At 45.3% G+C, this 14654-nt stretch overlaps 1 pseudogene; it reads left to right on the forward strand.

The window, feature by feature from the left end:
- Positions 1–5526: 5526 nt before the first annotated feature.
- LOC123405469 lies at positions 5527–9933 on the forward strand (annotated as a pseudogene).
- Positions 9934–14654: the final 4721 nt, after the last annotated feature.

Genomic DNA, 14654 nt, shown 5'->3' on the forward strand with positions numbered 1-14654 from the left:
TTTTCCTTGCGGAAGTTCTTGTCGGAGCCGAAAACGACGTCCAACGAGATCTGCCCGAGTGACTTGGCCTTTCGTCCAGGGACGACTCCGTGGAACTTCATGCTGCTCTCGGTAAGTTTGGACATCAGAATGCCCATCCCCTTGAGAGTGTCGGCGTACATGATGTTCAAGCCGCTGCCGCCGTCCATGAGGACTTTGCGCAGTCGAACTCCTTCCACCACCGGGTCGACGACCAGAGCCTGCCTCCTTGGGGTGGGCACGTGTGCTGGATGATCCGACTGGTCAAAGGTGATCGCAGTCTGAGACCATTTGAGGAACGTGGGGTTGGTTGGGGTGGCCATGTTCACCTCCCTGTTCACCAGCTTCAGACGACTCTTGCTTTCCACGTCAGCAAAAATCATCAGTGTTGCATGGACTTGGGGGAACGGATCCTCCTTGTCCTCGTCATTCTGTTCGTTGTCATTTTCACTCGGCTGCCCTTCGCCGAACCCTTGGATCAGGAGGCGACATTGCCGAGTGGTATGCTTCGGGAATATGGCGTTGCCTTTTTCGTCCATCTTCGTGTGTATTGGACATGGCTGATCCAGGATGTGGTTTCCGAACTTCTTCTTCTTGGGGGTGAACTGAGCCTTCCCCTTGCCCTTGAACTTGGCATTGGTAACGACTGCGGCCTCTGCCTGCGGAGTGGACGGAGCTTTCTGCTTCTCCTTCCGAGTGTTGTTCCCATCTCCATCGGCGACTGCTTTATGCTTGCCGCTACGAATGCGGTCCTCTTCTTCGCCATTTGCATAGCGTGCCGCTATCTCCATCATCTTGCTCATGGCGATGTCGCCTGTCCGACCGAACTTCAGGTACAGATCTCTGTACCGCACGCCTGCCTTGAAGGCGCAGACTGCTTGGTGCTCTGTGACGTTCTCCACCGTGTGGTAGAGGGTTGTCTAACGCTGGATGAAATCGCGCAGGGGCTCATTCTGCTTCTGGACACAGTGCTAGAGCTCCACGAGGCCAGCAGGGCGTTTTCACGTCCCCTCGAACTTCCTGATGAAGACTCGGGCCAGATATGCCCAGCTGTAGATGCTTGATGGAGCTAACTGGTTCAGCCACGCTCGTGCCGAGCCGTCGAGCATCAGGCGCAGATGTTTCATGGCGACCTGGTCATCACCACCACCGATCTGGACCGCCACCCGATAGTCGTCCAGCCACGTTTCTGGCTTGGATTCTCCTGTAAACTTGCTGATCCCCGTCGCCAATCGGAAGTTGGGAGGGATGTCAGCCGAACGGATGGCCCGACTGACACACTCGAGGCCAGAGACGATAGTCCTGCTTCCACTCGGACGGTCTCTATCGTGACCATCGCGGTGGGCTCAACTCCTGTCGACCTTACTCTGGGTGATGTACCCTCTTGCGTCGAGCCTTGGGTCATATGTGTCACCGACCGAACGCCGATCATCATGATGTCGGGGCCCGTAGGGCCCACCCCGCGAAGGGGTGTGTGAACGGCGACGATCTTCGGGGTTCATGGAACGGCTGCCTCCTCTGTGTCGATGTTGAGAATCGGGGCTGAAAACTGACCGATGCGTGTTCGCGTGAACAGAACTATTGTGGATCCTGTTGTGCGACTGGGAGACCGTTGAATTCTGTTGCCGCGCCGTGTGCAACAGGGCACGGATCTGCTCAATCCCTCTGCCAGCCTCTGAATCAGTGGGCTGGAGGGAATCGGCTATCTTGGCGGCAGCCAGGTTGAGGACGGGTGTGCGGAACACCTCGACGTTGCTCTGACGAGTGCGTCGACTGGCAGAATGGCGGGGCTGATGGCGAGCGCCGGATGACTCGCCGACCTGGTCCTCGTTCCGACCAGTTTGGCGGGGACTTTCATGGGAATTGGCCATGTGAACTTCGGCTGCAGGCCCGCGACCCAAGTACTCGGAAGGCAACTCAGTCGGAACTGAGTCCGAGCGCTGGGACGGCGGCGCAACCACAACCGACTCGAGGACCGCCACTTGAGAGGACGCGTTCTGGCGCTCCTGGGCGTGTCGCACCCAATGCTGGAGCCGTGGACGGCATGACCGCTTGTTACGGCACGTGACGGGGGCGAAGATCGACACCGGAGCCGACTGCTGGAGAAGAAGGATGCCGTGGGCGCCGGCACGGAAGTGCGTAGCCCCGTGACTGGGGAGCGCGTCGACGTCGAGAGGCGCATCCCGAAGCCATGCCGAATCGTCGACGATGAAGGAGAGTGCGCCGAAGAGGATCTCATGACCCATGCACCAACCTCCACCGGACGACCTGATGAAAAGATGTAGTCGCAAACTCGCCGGAAGTCGCTTATATGCCTGCCCCACGGTGGGCGCCAACTGTCGTGGGTATAAGTCTGACAGTAGATGTGTAGGGTACGAAAGGATGGGCAGAGCCTTAGCTACAGCGAGGTTGTATGAGTTCAGGCCCCTCTACGGTGGAGGTAAAAGCCCTACGTCTCAGTGCTCTTCGGAGCTTAATGTTGAGTGAAATATGGATTAGAGTGAAAATGCTAACCCCTGCACCAGTGGGGAGGGGCGGCTTATATAGAGTACGCTGCCCTTCACAACGGTCCGGTGCGCAGGGGTGGAGTAGTGGCGAATAAATGCCTACGTTACAGGTAACATATGCCTTAAATGCTAATAATGGTGTATGAAAACGTACGACCGTTGCCCTCCAGCGAGGTTACGATATACATAGTGGAATCCAGTCGGCAGTTTAATACGCTCCGAATGCTCATCTCCGACTGGATGATGGGGGAATCATTACCGACTGGATGATGGGAAGTCCTTAATTCAGTCGGAACTGACAAAGGGCCTTGTCCCTTAAGAAGGGTAGTCCTTGGGTAGGACCTATAGGGCAGGCCTATGACCCTACCCTGGGACTATGACCCCATCAATGTACTAAATGCATAGGATAGAACTTTTGATGAAATTCCAATTTCAACCGATTGTAGTCCCATGATCCAGTATCATCACATAGCCTATACCATGTCAACGCCTTATCCTTCATAGATAAAGGAAATACTTTCTTATTTACCTCATCCTCGGGCAAATCTGTAAGCTTAAATAAACCACAAACTTCATCTACACAGCTCAGATGCAAGTGTGGATGTGAAGATCCATCTCCTGTGAAAGGATTAGCCAGTAGTTTCTCAAGCATACCCGAAGGAATTTCATAAAAGATATTTTCAGTAGGTACCTCAGGTCGAGGAACAACTCCTCGTGCTTCCGTTCATGGTGAAGATACCCCAAACAAACTCGTCAAAGGAACAGTTTCCATATTGACAAGTGACAATAAATTTTAGCACAGTATGTAAATTTTGCCTCACCAATTTCCACTTACCAACGACGCTTCACTCCCTGGCAACGACGCCAGAAAAGAGTCTTGATGACCCACAAGTATAGGGGATCTATCATAGTCCTTTCAATAAGTAAGAGTGTCGAACCCAACGAGGAGCAGAAGGCTCTGATAAATGGTTTTCAGCAAGGTAATAACTGCAAGCACTGAAAGTAGCGGTGACAAGTGATGGTGTAGTGAGGCGAAACGTAGCAAGCGAAAAGTAACAAGTAACAAGTAGTAGCAATGGTGCAGCAAGTGGCCCAATCCCTTTTGTAGCAAGGGACAAGACTGAACAAAGTCTTATAGGAGGGAAAACTCTCCCGAGGACACACGGGAATTTCTATCATGCTAGTTTCATCATGTTCATCTGATTCGCGTTCGTTACTTTGATAGTTTGGTATGTGGGTGGACCGGCGCTTGGGTACTGCCCTTACTTGGACAAGCATCCCACTTATGATTAACCTCTCTCGCAAGCATCCACAACTGCAAAAGAAGAATTAAGACAACGTCTAACCATAGCATTAAACTAGTAGATCCAAATCAGTCCCTTACGAAGCAATGCATAGACTGGGGTTTAAGCTTCTGCCACTCCAGCAACCCATCATCTACTTACTACTCCCCAATGCCTTCCTCTAGGCCCAAATATGGTGAAGTGTTATGTAGTCGATGTTCACATAACACCACTAGAGGAAAAGAAAACATACATCATATCAAAATACCGAACGAATATCAAATTCAGATGACTATTATTAACATGACTTATCCCATGTCCTCAGGAACAAAATTAACTAGTCACAAAGCATAATCATAATCATGATCAGAGCTGTAATGAATAGCATCAAGGATCTGAACATAAACTCTTCCACCAAGTAATCCAACTAGAATCAACTACAAAGAGTAATCAACACTACTAGTAACCTTACAAGTACCAATCAGAGTCGTGAGACGGAGATTGGTTACAAGCGATGAACTAGGGATTGGAGAGGAGATGGTGCTGATGAAGATGTTGATGAAGATGCCTCCCCTCCAACGAGAGGAGTGTTGGTGATCACGATGGCGACGATTTCCCCCTCCGGGAGGGAAGTTTCCCAAGCAGTTTCGTTCTGTCGGAGCTCTAGATTGGATCTGCTGAAGTTCCGCCTCGTGGCGGCGGCGAAACCACCAAAAAGATCCCACTACAAGAAATATGCTCATACATGACTTTTTTTAATATGTCATTGATGAATTCATCTTAAATTTATGACCATTTCATCCGAGATAGTCGTAAAGCGTTTGAGGGGACCAAATCTAGATACAAATTACGACGATGTGAGTCAAAAACGTTGTAACCGCATAAGATGAGATCGTCATAACTTTTACAATGATTACAAAAATGTCGTAACATGTTCTAACTATGTTGACATGTCACTCGTGGGTCCATTCTATCCGATCTCATCCTAGTTTGTGAAGCAACCTACTATTCTATCATTTCAAAAAAATTTGAAAAAATCTCATAAATACTTTGGATCATATATGAAGAAAAATGTGGTCCACATCCATAAAATGTGATCTAACTCTTGTAAAGATTTGTGTGATGCCCTTTTGTAAAATATTTTTGATAGATGTTTCACAAAATTCCTCTATTTTTACTACTTGAAAACTATTTTAAATCAATGATTTTTCGAACCAATAAGAACTTTTCCCACGGATCGATGACATGGCACCCATCCATCCATCCATTTATCTCACCATCTCACATCCATGTATCTACAGGAAAAAAAATGAAAAAAAAACCCACCCGCAGCCCAAACCCTAGCTCAGATCCCATCGACCCCTCCCCCCATCACACCATTCCTCCCTCATCCCCATCCCCTTGCCGCCACCACCTCCTCCTCCCGTCCCCGCCCCCCTCTTGATCCAGTCCTCCCTCGTCCCCATCTCCTCGTAGCGCGGCATGCAAGAACACAACGCAGCATCTCTCTCCCTCTCTGTGTGTCACACACGCGAGTCGCCAAGAAGAGAAGTCCTAAACTTTCTCCTCTCGATCGATCTGTCCTCCTCATCATCCGTCCGTCCGTCGCCACCAGATTTCCTTTCTCCCCAGATTCGCCGCCCCCTCCATCCCCTCCCCCAATTGATTAATCGGATCCCGCCGGACAGAGGTCCCCCAACCCCTGCCCTATCCACCCCATGGTGGCCAACACTGGCGCCGGCACCGGCAGCAGCAAGATCCGCAACGCCAAGCCGGTGAGCACCCCCCGCCCCCTTTCCCTCCGGCCTCCGCCCCGTTCCCGTCGTTTCCTCCGGCGACAGGCTGGATTTTGTATTCTTATTTTATTTTATCTCCGGTCCACGCGTTTGGGTGGTAGTAGCCCTGTTGCAATTCGCTCCTGCTGCTCCGTGCCCTCGATCCGATCAAGGACCTATGTTGTGTTTTCCGATATATGCTCATGTGGTGTTGGATCGATGGCCAGGTACTTCTAGGGGGCGTGGGCAAGTCCAGCCTGGTGCTCCGCTTCGTCAAGGCCCAGCTCGTCGAGTTCCAGGCCAACTCCCTCGCCCTTCCCTTCCCTTCCTTCACATGCCCCAGGCTATGCCGCAAACTGGCCATGACCTGTCTGTTTATGTGTGCTGATTTTGTTTTGCTGGTACGTTTGGCCGGCCGCAGGAATCCACCATCTGAGCCGCCTTCTTCTCACAGACCCTGGCGGTCAACGACGAGACGGTCAAGTTTGAAATCTGGGACACGTCCGGTCAGGAGAGGTACCACAGCCTGGCGCCCATGTAGTACCGCGGCGCCGCCGCCGCCATCGTCGTCTACTACATCACCAACTCGGTCAGTTAGTATGAGTAGAGTCTCTAATGGCTTGCTTGAACTGAGTATCTTGATTCGGTAGTACAACTGCAACCACAACCATGATTAATAGGAATAAATAATTGGTAGTTCTTGAAAAGAATTTCCCATGCTCCTTGTGCGAAATCAAGTCGCCAACTGTGATCTTGAAGATAATCTGGAAACAACTTTAAGTATATATAAAATCATGCTCTGACATAATACTAACATCATTGACATGAAATGTTGGAGCTTCATCAAAAACCATATTGCGGTAACCTTGTCAACTTCAGGGTGAGTTGTGCCCGTGTCAAGTTTGGTGTACAAACCTATTAGGTAGTTGAAACTTCTTTATCCAATCATTATCAGTTGCACTCATTACCCTGCTCTGTTCAACAGAGCCATACCTGTTTGTCCCCGCCCGCTTCCGATGCGGTGGCCGTCGAGGGCAAGCCCATGGTGCTCGTGGCCGAGAAGTTGGGTTTCGCGCTCGTCGTGCGGTCGGGCACCAATGTCGGCCGCGACGTCTTCGAGGCCTCCGACGGCCGTCTCCACATCGTCGGCCGTGTGGGGGCCGGGATCGGCAACGGCTACCTCGTTGTCCTCAAATCTTGCTAGGCTGCTTCGCTCTCTTTCTTTGCCTTTCACAGGTCCTTCTGTGTGTAGCTACTGTTAGTTGTGGCCTTACTGCTTGGAAGAAAGGATCAGGGGCTTTTGCTGCATGAAGGAGGTCCGTATTTGGGGTGTACTGGGTAAACAATTGTTCTCCATCTCTAGTACATCTGTTCAGCCAAGTGAATTTGATCCCATCACTCACTCATTTCTGTTTCACTTGGTGTTCATATGTGAACTTGTGAATTGATACAATATTTACATTGCAGTCATGTTGCTTTTGATAAGCTAATTCAGTACATCGATCGGCCGTTTACAGTAATGATTCACACAATGGCCTGATAGATGTTTACAGTAATGAGTGGACAATGGCCTGATAGAGGTTTCTCTGTTACGCATGGGTAAGTGTTGTCCTACTTTCTATCAGAGGTTATTGCTGCCTACATTCATATTCGTATGCTTTTATTTTCAGTTTATTGTTAGCCATAATTCACAACCTGAGGTGGTCACCTTTGATTTAATACCTGTGAGTCTTCTATACATCATCCTATTCGTGCTAAAACACACTCAGGTTACAACCGAACAAATGGGCTTCTGGTATGGTCTAAACATTATTACAATAAAAATTTGGCCGTATCTACTAACATGGACCGATCGTATAAAAAGAAGAGATTAATGAATCTTATTGCTGTGAGAGAATGCTTCACTATGTAATGTATCTTTTAAAACATTGCATTTTGCTGAGGCTGAATCCTGAAACTGTCTGGACTAGCACCCAGCCTCACGCCACCACCACAAATACTCTAACATTCAAAGGGAAGTCAGGTACTCTTATATCATTGTTTTAAGGTTCATGAATAGGAATTCATACTCAGTTGAATTCATACTGACAGATTACAGATTTCACCAAGTTTATCAGTAACATTAAAAGTCTAGTACTACCAAATATTCTGAATAGGCGTTCATACAGTATCTGTGAAAAATTCTGGATCCCCACCTTCCAAAATGATGGGGAAAGTTCAGGCACAATATACAGTTAGAACTCTCATGTTGCCGTCACGGAAATACTAGCAACAGTCTTTACAATCCTGCAAAGCATCATAATATCTAAATCTGTTTGGTTTGCTTTCTTGACTTGATAGGATCGTGATTTGGTGGTCGAGCCTATGTCAACCACTGGTTCCATTCAGCCGAGCAGGCCAGACATAAGGTCTTCACCTTCAGCATCCAGTGAGAATGTCAGGGCTCGCAATTCAGGTAAAACATACTGCACTTTTACTAGCCATATAAGATCCAACGATTTCATGGACTGTGTTTGACACCTGAGTTCATACATATCAATATCATGTGTGTAGGTTCTAGTTCTAGATCAGCTGCCTCGCCACCAGCAGCACCACAAGCAGGGGCTGCAAATCCTTTACGTTTTGATGCACGGACTATACATTTCTCTGTAAATGCCTGGGTAAGGAAGAAGACACCTTTCTCTTCACTGTATGAATGCGTAATTGTGTAATATTTGCTGAACGGAGCAAATTCATTGGTTCTGATTGCTCCTACAATTACGGCGGTCCTTGTGGACAGCCTAGTTTGCTCCTACAATTACGGCGGTCCTTGTGGACAACCTAGTTTGCTCCTACAATTACGGGATCCTTGCAGACAACCTGACATGGCATCTCCCTTTTTAGTCTTCTCCTTATCAACACCTTCATTCTGTATTGGAAAATCATCTCTTATATATAAATGCTATCACAACGGTTTCCTTACATCACTTGTGCATGTTACCCTTGTTCTTACCTTTATCTCTTGCTTGTTGGTGCACTGTAGTTGAACATGACATGGTCAAACTTTTCCATCTGATCAGGTACTAGTTGTTGCTGGTGTGGGAATGCTTCCGATGTTGCCAAAACACCTTGCAGACAGAGCTTGCAAGCTTTCATTGCTGGGAACAGTCCTCTCCTCAGGATACTCTTTATACAGTACTTATGGGGTAAAATACCTTCCTACGTGAACCTTGAATGGTCCATCCTATTTTTGTTGTGTTTCTCGCCCTGATGACCCAGTTGATCTAATTCACCTTTTTTCCTGTTGTGCATGAAGAAACCAAGAGAATTGAACATGCCTGCAATTCAGAGTTGGTTGCAGTCAGTACTTGGAGCCAAGGATTTTATCCATTTAATGTTCTCTCTGTTGCTCGTCACATCTCAGCTGCACTTAAAGAGTAATATATAGCTTTTCTCTTGCAAGTTCATGATTCTGATATCTGTTTTCTGAAACTTCCATATATATGTTTTAGAAGTTCTGATCTTCTTTTTTTATTTCATAGTTGCTGCCCTACCTGTGTTCTGCTGGGCGCTTTATCATGTTGCCAGATTCCTAAGGCGTAACTTTTCCCGCTCGTCTTTCTATAGGTAGTTATCTGTCGAACTATCTTTAAATTTCATTTGTGTAGTTTGCGGCGCAACCAGTCTCCACTGCCCTGTAGTTATCTGTCGAATTATCTCTGAATTTCTGTTATGTTTTTTAGGGGATACTTGGAAGAGCCTTGCCTTTGGGTGGACACAAACAACACCACGCTCAGCCTTCTTAGCTCAAATGCCGAACTTCCCTTGGGGTTTCTTCTGATCATATCGCTGTTCTCGTATGTTGATCTGATTTCCCTTGGAATCATGGAGACTTTATTTCATCTTAGTTAATGCATCTTATGACTTACAACACCTTGTTATCTTGCAGGTGGCAGCGCAACTTCATGCAGACATTCATGTACTCGAACGTAAGTTATCTTCTGCACATCTGATCTTTATATATGTTCTTACTGCTTCCATGCATTCACTACATAGCTGGGGAATAACATGAGGCACAATTTGATGTGTTTTGCGAAATGTTTCAAGCCATTGCTGAGTGTACACCTAACAACCATCAATTTTCAACTAGCGGCACTTCCTTTAGCAGCTGCAACTTTGTTATAGGGATAGTTGCTTTTCCAATGCATCTTCACTTACTGGTCGTTTTTCCTGGCTTGCTCGTCTGTTATTATTCAGGTGTTGAAGGTGATGTACCGCGCGCCTGTGACATCCAGCTACCACTAGAGCGCGTGGGCGAAGATCGGGCGGACCGTGAACCCGTACATCGACCGCTTCCGTGGCATATTGTAGCACATTTGTGAAGCTGTGAAGTCTTACTCGGTTTAGAGTAGCATATTGTAGCACATCTGTGTTGTAAAGATTGTAATAGATTTATTTATTCGTATATTTGATCAATTTTATGTGTTCTTAGTTATATTTGAAATACATTCTTGGATTGAAAATGGTTAAAGACAATATATTAGTATTAAATTTAGGTTGATTCTAAGTTTGTGCTCTCACATATATTTGTGCCTTCATAATGCTACAGATCAAAATGTAAAAATCTCGAGGCCCAAAACTTGCCAAAACTTTAAGATCAGCATGACATGTTGGACCAATACAAAAATAAAATGGCCAAAAAAAATCAATAGAAAGTAAAAGGCCATAAACCAAAATTTGAAAAAATTAAAATTAAAAGTGGCTATAAATAGGCTAAGGCCCAAAAAGAAGCCCAATAAAAAAGCCTAAAATAATAAAATCAGCCCATGTGATCAAATGAAATGGGTTGGGCTGATTTCAACCATGACGTTTTGATTTCATCGTAATTTTGCCACGTAGGACTGCCACGTAGGAATGGGTTTGATTGCCAACGATGTTTTAGGATCGTCGTAAAGGTTACGACAATCCAGGAATCGTCGTAAAAGTTACGACGATTTTGATCAAAACGTCGTTGCTCTTCATTTCTGATGCTCCGTTTTCGACGCTTGGTTTATCATCGTGAGATCGTCGTAAATTAAAAACCGTGACGTTGTAGCGACGAAAAAATAGCGTCGTGTATTAGCATATTCCTTGTAGTGTCCCGAATGATTTTTTCTGGAACGAAACCCTTCATATAGCAAAAGAGGGGGACCAGTGGGCCGTCAGGGAGCCCACAAGCTTGCCCTCCGCAACTAGGGGGGTGGCGGTGGCAGGGCTTGTGGCGCCCTGGTAGCCCCCCTCTGGTACTTCTTTAGCCCAGTATTTTTCATATAATCCCAAAAAAATCCACGTAACTTTTCAGGGCATTTGGAGATGTGCAGAATAGTGGACTAAGATTTGCTCCTTTTCCAGTCTAGAATTCCAGCTGCCTGAATTCTCCCTCTTCAAATAAACCTTGCAAAATAAGAGAGAAAAGGCATAAATATGGTACCACAAAGTAATATAACAGGCCATAAAGCAATAAATATCAACATGAAAGCATGATGCAAAATGGACGTATCAGGGATCAAAAGATTTTACGATAGACGTATAAAGAGTGTGTTCCAAAGAAAATAGGATAGCTCCCCCAAGGGATGTGCATTATATAGAATTTCCATTTGAATACAAAATGCACAAGATGGTATCATCACTTTCTCTCTATCTGTAGAAACACAAGATATGTTCAAACCAATCCACAAGGGGCAAGGAAGAGAAACGATACATAAAATCCAATGTAAAGATGATTAGCAATATCTACCACATGAAGGGAATACCAATTGTCAAAGGACAAGAAGTATTTTGACACAATTCCCATTGGTAGATTGCAAAAATATCCAACATCATCTTTACTCCTAAAATGCAAGCAAATTATACTTGTAGAGCTAACATGCCACCTAGGAACAAGATAAGTTACAATATCAACACTAAGTGGCAATACCTCAAATATACATATTTTCTAGGCTTGTAATATGCACATAGCATATTACTCCCCCATAATGTGATAACCCAACATTTATTAGCAAGTGGAAAATGAAAACCAACAAGAGATAATTAATGGACCATTTAGAATTCAAATTTCTCATGAGTAGGACATACCACATAAAGACTAGATAAACTTGTAATATCAATCCTAAGTGGTATTACTCATGTATACACATTTATAGGATTGTGAGGTGCGCACAGCACATCACTCCCCCACAATGGATAATCCATTAATCCCTCAAAAGAGCCAACAAAGATACAAAGAGGATGCAAAAAGGCTCAACACAAGACTCACATATACATGATGTGCAAACGAATATACACATACTTGATTACTCAAGATAAGCAAGTTGGAAGCACATCATATACAAACACATGCATGGTACAAAACCACAACATGCAAAGGGGCAAGTAACAAACAATGTAAACAGTTTAAGTAAAAGTTACCATAACGAGGCAAGATACGACGGAGACGTATCAACTCCCCAAGCTTAAAGCCTTGCTTGTCCTCAAGCAAATCAGTTGACAAACTGAGAGAGACAAAAGAAAAACTTTGACGAACTCTGTTTGATCTTGTTGTTGCAACTATGTCTAACTCACAACCAGAATTTCAGTAACATCACAAGCAAACCACATAAGTAAATGACATCTAATTCTCACGGTAAAGTCATATCAATGGCATAATCAACTAGCGAGCAAATAATAATAAGCCTCAAATGTCAACACTTCAATCAAAACAACATGAAGCAGTACGAACAGCTGGTATCTCGCTAGCTCTTTCTGAGACTGCAAAACATAAATCCAGACCACCTTCAAAGACCGAGGGCTGACTAAACATTGTAACTCAAGGCAATGAAGATCCAGTCAGAGTCATACTCAACACAGTTAAAAGCAAAGCATAAAAATGACAGAGGTGCTCTCTAATTGGTGCTTTTATAAGAGGAGGATGACTCAACAGGAACATAAATAGACAGGCCCTTCACAGAGGGAAGCATTGATTTGTAGAGGTGCCAGAGCTCATGCTTTGAAAACAGAGATAATAATTTTGGGTGGCATGCTTTCATTGTCAACGCAATGACTAAGAGTTCTCAACATCTTCCACACTAGACATGCTATAGGCGGTTCCCAAACAGAAATTAAAATTTTGACTCCCCCACCACCAATCAATCACACTCCACGGCTAGCCGAATCCTCAGGTACCGTCCATACCAACATCAATCCTGGGGGAGTTTTGTTTGCAATTATCTTTTCGATTTGACCATGGAACTGGGATTTCCAATTACCGTCCCCTTTCTCGTGAATGATAGTGAATAAACACATATCGAGGATAACACGCCTAGCATGGAAGATACCAATAGCCCCCTGTCACCACATGAGCGGTTCGAGCATGCAAAACACTTTATTTCTTAAAGATTTAGAGAGTGGCACATGCAAATTTACTTGGAACGGCAGGTAGATACCGCATATAGGTAGGTATGGTGGACTCATATGGAACAACTTTGGGTCTATGGAGGTGGATGCACAAGCAGTATTCCTGCTTAGTACAAGTGAAGGGTACTAAAAGACTGGGAAGCGAGCAACTAGAGAGCGACAATAGTCATCAAAATGCATTGAGATTAACTAACATTGAGTGCAAGCATGAGTAGGACATAAATCACCTTGAACATGAACATCATACAGGCTATGTAGATTTTGTTTCAACTACTTGCGTGAACATGCGCCAAGTCAAGCCACTTGAATCATTCAAAGGAGGATACCATCCTATCATACTACAACACAGTCATCACAAAATTCATGTGGGCATCCAAGACAAACCATTATAAGCTCCTAGCTAAGTAAGCATGGCATAAGCAACTATGATCTCTAAGTTGTCATTGCAAACATGTTTCTCTCACAACAAAGTTGAATCAGGCATGATCAGCTAGTCATATTTACAAAGACAAAATAGATCGAGTTCATACCAGCTTTTCTAGGCTCAGTCACTTCATCATATATCGTCATTATTGCCTTTCACTTGCACGACCGAACGATGTGAACAATAATAAGCGTGCTCGTGCATTGGACTAAAGCTGGATTCTGCAGGCAGACACAAAGGAGAAGACAAAGTAATATGGCTCTTTGAAAGCTAAACAGGTATTCATGGAAGAGCCACTAAACATTGACCCAAAGAAAAAGAAAACTATCTACACGGGAAAATTCCCAACAAGCAAAAGAAGAAAAAGAAAATCTTTTTGGGTTTTTCTTCAAACTAGATAGACACACGAAAAGAAAACGAGAAAAATAAATAAACTAACATGGATGATACAGTGGCAAAGTGTGAACACCGACGAACAAAGTGAAAGCATAAGGAAGAATGTAAAGTCGGTGAGAACACGTACTCCCCCAAGCTTAGGCTTTTGGCCTAACTTGGTCTACTCCCAAGGATGGTCCTGGCGAAACCCAAAATCATAATGGGGGTTATACGGGATCGCTGCAGCCACTGCCTGAATAGCTGCCTCACGGAGACGAGCAGCATTTGCCTCCCGCTCATACTCCTCTGCCTCTCCTCTGGTTATGTAATATCTCCGTTTTACCTAAAAGTCAAAGAAGGCAGGAGCAGGAAGGGTAATATGGAAAACACACAGCCGGTTAAATATCAAACAGTATAGGAGGGATTCGTCATCCCTCTCAAAGAACTGGTAGCGTGTCAGAGCGACGCGGTCAAGGAAAGTTGTATGGAGCGAGGGATCTCCTTCGCGGATGGGTACTCCAAGAAAATTTGCTATGCGAGTGGCATAGATCCCACCAAAGAAATGCCCTTCATTAGCATTATTATTTAGCCTCCTTGCTATAATAGCTCCCATGTTGAAACTCTTATCACCCGTTACTGCGCTCTTAAGGGTACTAAGGTCGGGTGCGCAGAGCTGACAACGCTCAATCTTGCCATTAATGCATCTGCCTATGAAGAGGACAAAGTAATGCAAGGCAGGAAAATGAATGCACCCCATGGTAGCCTGTGTAATATCTCTAGTTTCTCCAACAGTTATACCAGAGAAAAAAATCTCTAACTGAAGATTTAGGAGGATCATTGAGGCTACCCCAAATAGGTATCT

Source organism: Hordeum vulgare, chromosome 6H (assembly GCF_904849725.1).
Source record: "Hordeum vulgare subsp. vulgare chromosome 6H, MorexV3_pseudomolecules_assembly, whole genome shotgun sequence".
Lineage (NCBI taxonomy): Eukaryota > Viridiplantae > Streptophyta > Magnoliopsida > Poales > Poaceae > Hordeum > Hordeum vulgare.